At 40.6% G+C, this 8,545-nt stretch overlaps 1 protein-coding gene across 1 annotated transcript in view; it reads left to right on the top strand.

The window, feature by feature from the left end:
• KIF13B (kinesin family member 13B) overlaps window positions 1-8,545 on the top strand; it is a 172,319-nt gene that overhangs the window by 494 nt on the left and 163,280 nt on the right. The window lies entirely within an intron of this gene.

The raw sequence follows: 8,545 nt of genomic DNA, 5'->3' as shown, positions 1-8,545 counted from the left end.
TTTTTCTTTTTGGATTGTTGAGAAATTTTTGGTTTTGCTTGAAGTCCTATTCGTCATCTCTCAACAATAAATAGTTTAAGTGCCAAGATTCTTGTGAAATTGTATCTTTCTGACATTAAGTCTGCAGGGAGGGTAGAGAAAGCCGATAAACCCAGTACATTTAAATCATCTGCGGACGGTCAGATGGCCTGGAGGGAGCCCCAGCTGTAGGTCAGGAGAGCAGGTGGGCTGGGTCTCGGCGTGGATACTTAACCAGCAGCGTGGCTGGGCAGGTTACTTTAAATGAGATAATATATTTGAACACACATTATATACAAGGTCATATTATTGGGGTCATTATTAGAGTCCCAAGAGATGACTTTGCAATTGATAAGATTCTTAACTAATCAGAGTCATTTGTAAATATCAGATTCATTTTCTGTGAGCTGTTTTCACTTTTGTTCAAAATCAGGGGTTGTTAATTTTATGTAGAAATCATAGGTTGCTTTCCTTTTTCTTGGCTGTCTTTGTATATATTGAGACATACAGATCAACTAGTTGGTGTGTACTTTGTTGGTTCGTCCTTCTGTTGGAAGCTGGTTATCTCTTCTCTTGGAGTTATCTCGTCTATTGGAGTGGGTTTGTCCTTTTGTTCCTGCTAAGTCAGCTTAAGGCTGATAGGTGAGTTTTTCATTAAGAACTTAATTGCTTTTAAGTTTTCAACTAGGGCAAGGTTGAGTCTGGGCTTTCGCCTTCCTAGTTCTGTGCTCTGACAAAGTGAAATAACTTAGAACTCAGAAAGTTTTCAGAAGCATCAGTTTTTAAATATTCAGGCATCTTTATTTCAGTTAACTTCCAGTTTACTGTCACGGTGATTTAAAAAACAAGCTACATGAAACACAACTTATCTGAGAATTGATTCTGAAAGGGTGGTTTCAGCACATTCTTAGAATTTCCTTTTCACAAAAAGTTTGGAAATGTCAGTGCTCGCAAGAGGCGGCTAACCATCATAAAGACTTTTTTCAGATGTTTAGAGCCCTTCCCTGGTCTCTTCTCCCTTTCCTCATTGCTTTCATTTTTTGAGAGGAATTATCCTAAATTATTTATATTAATAAATTGCCATTGATAAGACTTAATAATTGTCAGTGTCAGAGTTTAGAGGAGTACATAGAATAATAATTTTAGCTGTGGAATGGATGTTAGCTGTTCCTTGGGTGGAACTCATTTTAAAATTAACGTTTACACGTAGATTCCATTACCCTAGGAATAGAAGTGCGTTCTTTGTGGTAAAATGCCTCCTCAGTTCACTTAACGCCCTCTCTTACCTAGCCTTGTACTTCCTGACACACACAGGAGCTTCTTTTTTCAGTAATTACCACAAATAATTAAAATTAGTTCTTTTATTATTTTTCATGAAGTAGTTGTTTACATAAATATAAAAGTTATTTATGGAATTCAATGTAGTGGAATTCTAAAGTCAGTGATTTTTAAAGTTAGTATCTAGAGTTTGTATAAAAAGGCTAAAACAAAACAATTCCTTTTCAGTAATTTTTAAAAGAATCATATTACTTTGAACAGTTATCACTTCTGGGATAATTAATGTATTAAGTAAACATAAGTATGACAAATAATGAACTTTAGTCCTAATCGTTTCTATCATAGCATTTAGGTGCAGGAAGCAAACTTAGAAATCCCTCTTCACACATGAGGATGAGAATGAGTTACTGTATAGACTTTGGTGTTTGGAATCACATTAGCTATCTTTTGAGGAAGATCTGAAAATTTCCAGAAACCTCTGGTGTACGATTAAGTTCTTCATGTGATTCTATTTCTGGTTGTGCTTAGGTGTTTGGATTCTTAAGGTGGTTGGTTTATTTAACATTTATTATGGAAGTGAGAGCGTTTAGTCTCTTTGCTTAACTGTATGTGGGTTTGGGAAACTTAGTTGTTTGAACATTAAGCATGAGGCCCTAACTCAGGAATATAGCAAGAGTTGTAAAGGCTAATCTGTCAGGAATATTTTCCTAGTTATATATTTTAACATTACATAATACTAATAAAACAAGCAAAAAATAGAAAGGAAAAAAGTTTTCCTACATCCTTCTGTCCCAACAACTTTTCTTATTTCCATTCCAGTTTGTAGTCACATGCTGATGTATGCAATTTTACGTAGTTGTAATGTTACGTTTAGTTCTTCTTTTCTTTATCTGAGATACAAAGCTAGGCAGCTAAAGAAAAAGGGGTAAACTTCTGTCACAAGATCTTGCAGTTCTATTTGCAGATATTGTTTGTCTTTTAATGTTGTCGTTCGGACTGTATAACTCAACAGGTAACTCTTGTGTGCTTTCAAATACAGTGAGAACACCCATTCATACATTCTTAAGCAGTCTAATCATTAAATGAGCTGAAAGTTTTATAGGCATAATTGACGGTATTAGTTCAGCAACACTCTCCTTTTCAGGAATTTGATGTTTTATAACTTAAGGTAGTTTAAAAAAATTTAATACGTAAGTGAACATTTATTGATTGCCTGCCAGGTGTCTCGCTTAGATAGTATGGAATCTGATTGCCTTTCCTAAGGGATTTCCCGTTTAAATCTGTATAAGATCAACTACCATGCAGGGGTAGGGAACCTGCGCCCTTCTGATTTCAAGATTGTTCTTGTTTAAGCACTAAAGGAGGCAAAAAAAGCTTCATCTTTCTCTGCTGCACCCTTTTAACAAAAGGATTTGTTCTGTAACATTTGCAGTTAGTCAAAAGGCCGCACTTAACAACCTAGAAGGCCACATGTGGTCTTAAGGCTGCAGGTTCCCCACCCAAGGATGGAGCCAGAAAATGACACTAGAAATTGAGATAGAAACAGTGAAATGAATTATTTTAGGTGTTAGGATGGACAACAAATTTATTTCAACAGGTATTTCAAATGAGTTTACTTTGCATTTTACAGTACTTGATGCAGTGAAAGACGCAAAGTATGCAATAATGTCTGATAGGGTCATTGCCTCAGTAAATCAGAGTCTGGTGTCTCGATGGAGGGACTATTACACAGCTGTTAAAAATGGTGGTGATCAAAGCCATTTACCAGCAAGGAAGACTTGTTTTCTCTGTTGGTGGAAAAAGCAAAATGTAAAAGCGTATGTGTAACTCTGATTGATTCTGCTATTATCATTATTACTATGCACTAATACATATGCATACAGGAACAGGCAAGAGCTGGAAAGGATCATGAGAGAATGAAATGGATTGTTCCAGTTAGGAAGATTTTATTTCCTAAGAACTTCCTTCGTGTTGCCAAGTGCTGTCATACTCCGTTTCTTAGTGTGCTTTATGGTTCATGCTCATGAGGAAATGACTGTCATGTGGAAAGATGAGATTAAAAGGTAAACGGTGATAGCAGCCTGCTAGTTATTAAGTGCCAGGCTGTGACAGGGAAATACAGGAACTTAGAGGAGTGAAGACTTCACTGAGGAGGGTGAGCTTGATTGGGCTTCCAGGGAGGAAGCTTATGCTTCGAATCGGTGGGTGGGTGGGGGGCAGCAGAGCAAGGGCACAGGGACAAGAAGGAGCCAGGCAAGTTAGGCAGCAGAGACGAGATCTGCCTGCCAGAGGGGGGACTCTGTGCGGTTGACTAGAGAAGGTTGGCGTGGGAAAGGCTGGGTGAGTCACAGGGAGTTCTGAATGCTGGCTCGGCCAGAATTGGTGCCGAGGGTGGCTGGTCCACGTTTGGCTTCTTAGACCTTTGTGTGAGTCTTGGACACAAACAGGAAGGAGAAAGATTGCCAGATCTCAGGGCCAGCTTGGAGGCCCAGGTAGATGACCGAATCCCAGCATAGCTGGGTACGACTTAGTGTGGGTGAAAATGCAGCCAGGTGAATAGGAGTGTGAGGAGGCCGGTCAGATCAAGTGAGCAGTTGTCAATCAAAAGGGAAGGCCTGGCGTGGTGGTGCACACCTGTAATCCCACGACTTTGGGAGGCTGAGGCGGGAGGATCACTTGAGGCCAGGAATTCAAGACCAGCCTGAGCAACATGGCAAGACCCTGTTTCTACAAAAATAAAAAAAAAAAGGCGCGGTGGTGCAGGCCTGTAGTTCCAGCTACTTGGGAGGCTGAGTCAGGAGGATCGCTTGAGCCCAGGAGTTGGAGGCTGCAGTGAGCTATGATGACGTGACTGCATGCCAGCCTGGGTGACAGAGCAAGGCTGTCTCAAAAGAAAAAAACAAAAAGCAAGGGAAAACTGAGGAAGTGGGAGGAAGCTTAGAAGACCCTGGAGGCAGTGAAGACGTAGGTGATCTTAGGAAATGAACCGCAGGAGAAGGTGCTTTTGACCCTGAGGACATTGGGGATTCTTTAGCCTTCTCAGATCATCGGCAGATATAGAGCTAAGGATGACTGGATGGAAATTTCTGGCGGTATTTGCTGAAACAGAAGATACTTGTTTTACAAGCATCTGCTTGATATGCTAATGGTGAATGAGACACGTGTCTGTTGTTATGTTGTTTTGCTTCTGCTGTCAACTCGGTGACTGAAATTTGGATTTGTACTAATAGGGATGAAAGCTTTTTGAGAAGAAGGTACATGTTTTATAAAAATACAATTTTGTTTACGTTGGAGTTAAGTTTTACCCCCTCACCTCCATAAACCAATAACCGTCTAACTTTTCCACTGCTTAAGTTCTGAAGATTGGAAGAAACCACTGACAAAACTGTTAGTTAAGAGGATGGATTGAGGTATTCGTTGAGCGGAAATGGATGGATTGATCTCTGTGCCTGCTGGTCACATTCCTCTTGTTGTCGGCAGAGCGTGGTCTTTAAAAAAACTTGGCAAAGACGAGCAGTTGCTTTACGATCGGGGAAGTGTGTGAAACTAGCTGGTTCCCACTACACGAATCCGTGCTTTACTGGGCCTTCGCTCTCAGAAGCTGTAGAGATCTTTAGAAAGTGTATTCATTAGTCCATTCAGTTCAACAGTACTGATTGAAGGGAGAAAAGCTACTTTTTGAGAGCTGCTACTTGTGAGCTACAGAATTTAGTGCTTTTTGTACATTATTTCATTCTTGAAATCAAAGTTTGAAAGGTGGTTGTAGAATTTCTAGTTTACAGAATCTCAGAGAAGTTAATTAACATTCCCGAATTACAAAACACGTATTTTGGAGTCCAGATTTCGCCAACATTGTCCGCCATCAGAGCCTGTGCTTTTACTGCTCCATGGGATGTGATGATCTTTAAAGGGACCTTGCAGTCCTGAGATTGCGTCCTTTCAGAGATGCGCAGGATACGCTAGAAGCGTAAGTCATGATCTTTGACTAAAGGAGCCCACAGTCTTGTTGGTAATAGACGCACAGGTGCGTTCATTATATGAATGTTTGTGCAAGCTGGGTGTGGTGGTGCGCGCCTGTGGTCCTAGCTGCTTGGAAGGCTGCGGTGGGAGGATCTCTTGAGCCCAGGAGTTCAGGGCTGCAGTGAGCTTTGATTGCGCCAGTGCACTCCAGCCTGGGTGACAGAGCAAGACCCTGTCTCCAGGGGGGAAAAAAAAACAAAAAACGAATGTATGTACACAATGCAGTGATGACAGCAGTGAATTATGAATTAAAGAAAAGGGGGTGGGATTTGAGAACGGCACAGCAGGCACGAGCAGTTCCCCTTCCCTCCAAGTCCCACCGGGGTGACACGGAGGAGTCCAGATGGACACTACACACACCGTGGTTTGTGTTGGCATTCGAGGAACACCGAGCTGGGAGATCCACTGCGGAATGTGTGATGTAGATGGCTCGGTGGATGCTGGTGTCATTAACCGAGATGAGCAGTATAGACGAAGCAAGTTTCAGGGTGGAGGTGTGGGAAATGATGAGGTCTGTTCTTGGACATTCGACAGAATTTAGTTAGTGCTTATCACATGCCAGGTGCCGTGCCCACAACTGAGAATAAGGTAGCGTGTGCCTGGAAGAAACACGGCGCACTTGTTGGGTTTTAGGTGTCTGAAGGGCACCTGGTGGATGGATCCAAGAGGCCTCTGTGAGGAGGAGGTGACAGAGGCCGAGAGACATAAGGAGAATCAAGTGAAAGTAATGTAGGCGGCCAGGGAGCAAAAATATGTCAAAGAATGGTCAGCAGTCAAGCACAGGACGGGCAGTATGATTAATGCTGAACTGTGTTCGCGGGATTTGGCGTTATGATGGTCAGTGGTAGTTTTCAGGGTAATTTCACTTAAATGAATGAGTTAGTGTTGGGCGTTGGCAGTAGGCTTGCGTTAAGTGGGTGTGCAGTATGGAGGCAGCGAGTCTCCATGAACTTTCTTTCTAGAAGCCCCAGGTGAGAGGGTACAGAGTGGTCTCTAGGGGTATAGGTAGTTAGGACCAGGTCGCTTTTTTTTTTTTTTTTTTAAACTCTAGGAGCTGTTTGAGCCTTGTCATGGGCAGGAAGAGCCAATAGAGAGGAAAGTTTTTGAAATATGGGAGGAAGAGGATAATTACATAATGAGAAAGCCTTGAAAGGCTTAATTTACTTGATGAGATAGAATGTGAGGTTATCGAAAGTAAGAATTGGGTGTGCTGGGATCTTCAGAGTAGTGAATGTTCGGAAGAATTCTTGAAGGACCCTAACCATATTTTATGTCTGTTAAAGATAGTGGGGTCATTCCTTCCAAGTTTTTTTTTTTTTTTTTTTTTTTTTTTTTTTTTTTTTTTTTTTTTAAAGAATTCACATACTTAAAGTGCACTATTCAATGGTTTTAGGATATTCACAGAGTTGTGTGGCCATCATCATTATCCAAAATGTTCTGGAAATTCCAGAACATTTTTATCACCCCAAAGAGGAACCCTGTACCCATTAGCTGGTCACTCTCCATTCCCCTCTCTCCCAACCCCTGGCAACCACTAATCTACTTCCTGTGGCTATGGATTTGCCTATTCCGGATGTTTCATGTAAATGGAATTGTACAATATGTGAATTTCCGTATCTGACTTCTTTCATTTGGCATAACATGTTCAGGGTTTATCCATGTTGTGCATGAATCAATACTTCATTTTCTGTAGCTAAATATTAATAATATTCCATTACATGGCCAGGTGCAGTGGCTCACGCAGGGTCTTGCTCTGTTACCCGGGTTAGAGTGCAGTGTGTCGTCATCATTTTATTTTTTTCAGTTCTTGCTTTGTGTGTGTTTCCATTCATGTTCCTCTCCCAGTAACTTTTGAGGAACTGTTTTCCAAATGAGCCATGTTACATTCCTACCAGAAATGCATTAAGGTTCCAGTTTCTCCACATCTTGCCAACACTTGTTGTCCCTCTTTTGATTATTGCCATCCTGCTGGGTGTGAAATTGTATCTCATTATGGTTTCAATTTGTATTTTTCTGATGGATAATAACGTTGAGCGTCTTTTCATGTGCCTATTGGCCATTTGTGTAGCTTTGGAGAGATCTCTAGTCAAATCCTTTCCTTATTTTAAAAACTGGGTATTTTGTCTTATTGATTTGTAAGAGTTCTTTTTATATTCTGGAGACCACTCCCCTATCAAATAGACGATTTGCAAATATTTTGTTGATTTTCTGGGACACTTTTTCATTCTCTTGTCCTATGAAACACAAAAGTTTTTAATTTTGTTGTGATATGCTTTGTTTTTTGTTGTTGCTTGTGCTTTTGTTGTCATATCTGAGAAACCATTACCTAACTCAAGGTCACGTGGATTTTCACTTCTTCTTCTAAGAGTTTTATAGTTTTAGCTCTTACATTTAGATCTTTGATCTGTTTGGGGTTTTGAATATGGTGTGAGGTAGGGGTCCAGTGTCATTCTTTTGCATGTGGATATCCAGTTGTCCCAGAATCATTTATTGAAAAGTCTGCTCTTTCCCCATTGGATTGCCTTGGCACCCTTGTCAAAATTAATTGACCATAAATGTGACAGTATAAGTCTGGACTCTCAATTCTGTTCCATCAGCCTATATATGTCCATCCTTATGTAAGTACCACACTGTTCATTACTGTAGATTTGTAGTAAGTTTTGAAATTGGGGAGTATGAGTCCTCTCACTTTGTTTTTTTCAAGATTGTTTAGGTATTCTGGTTTTGCCTTGTAAGATTTTAAATACCTATTTCCTAGTCCCCTGAGGTTGATGAGTTTCTTGAGTGTGCACATCTTATGTTTTGGGCCACATAGGATTATTTTAATTACTTTCACAGTATCACTTCTCTTTCCCTTATCTAGCCTCTCTTCTTTACCTTAGCCATAGTAGAGCTCAGGTATATTTTTATCTTTTATTTATTGACTGGATTTTCGTGTTCACTGGCAAAAATATAAAAGTAGTGATTAGGATTTTACGTATCTCTTTCTAGAAAGCAAAAGACCAATTTGATTTTTACTTATATCGTATCCCTAGTTTTTTTCTCCTGATGTCAGCAGACCTCAATAAATAAAAGGGGGTCCCGGGCTGGGCGTGATGGCTCACATCTGTAATCCCAGCACTTTGGGGAGCCCAGGTGGGAGGGTCAGTTGAGGCAAGGAGTTCACGGCTAGCCCGAGCAACAGAGACCCCCATCTTCACAAAAAACAGAAAAATTAGCTGGCTGTGGT

This window comes from Propithecus coquereli, unplaced genomic scaffold (assembly GCF_000956105.1).
Source record: "Propithecus coquereli isolate 6110/MARCELLA unplaced genomic scaffold, Pcoq_1.0 Scaffold451, whole genome shotgun sequence".
NCBI classification, from domain to species: Eukaryota; Metazoa; Chordata; class Mammalia; order Primates; family Indriidae; genus Propithecus; species Propithecus coquereli.
Note: the sequence above shows the minus strand (reverse complement) of the source record. Positions and strands in the feature narration are given on the sequence as shown.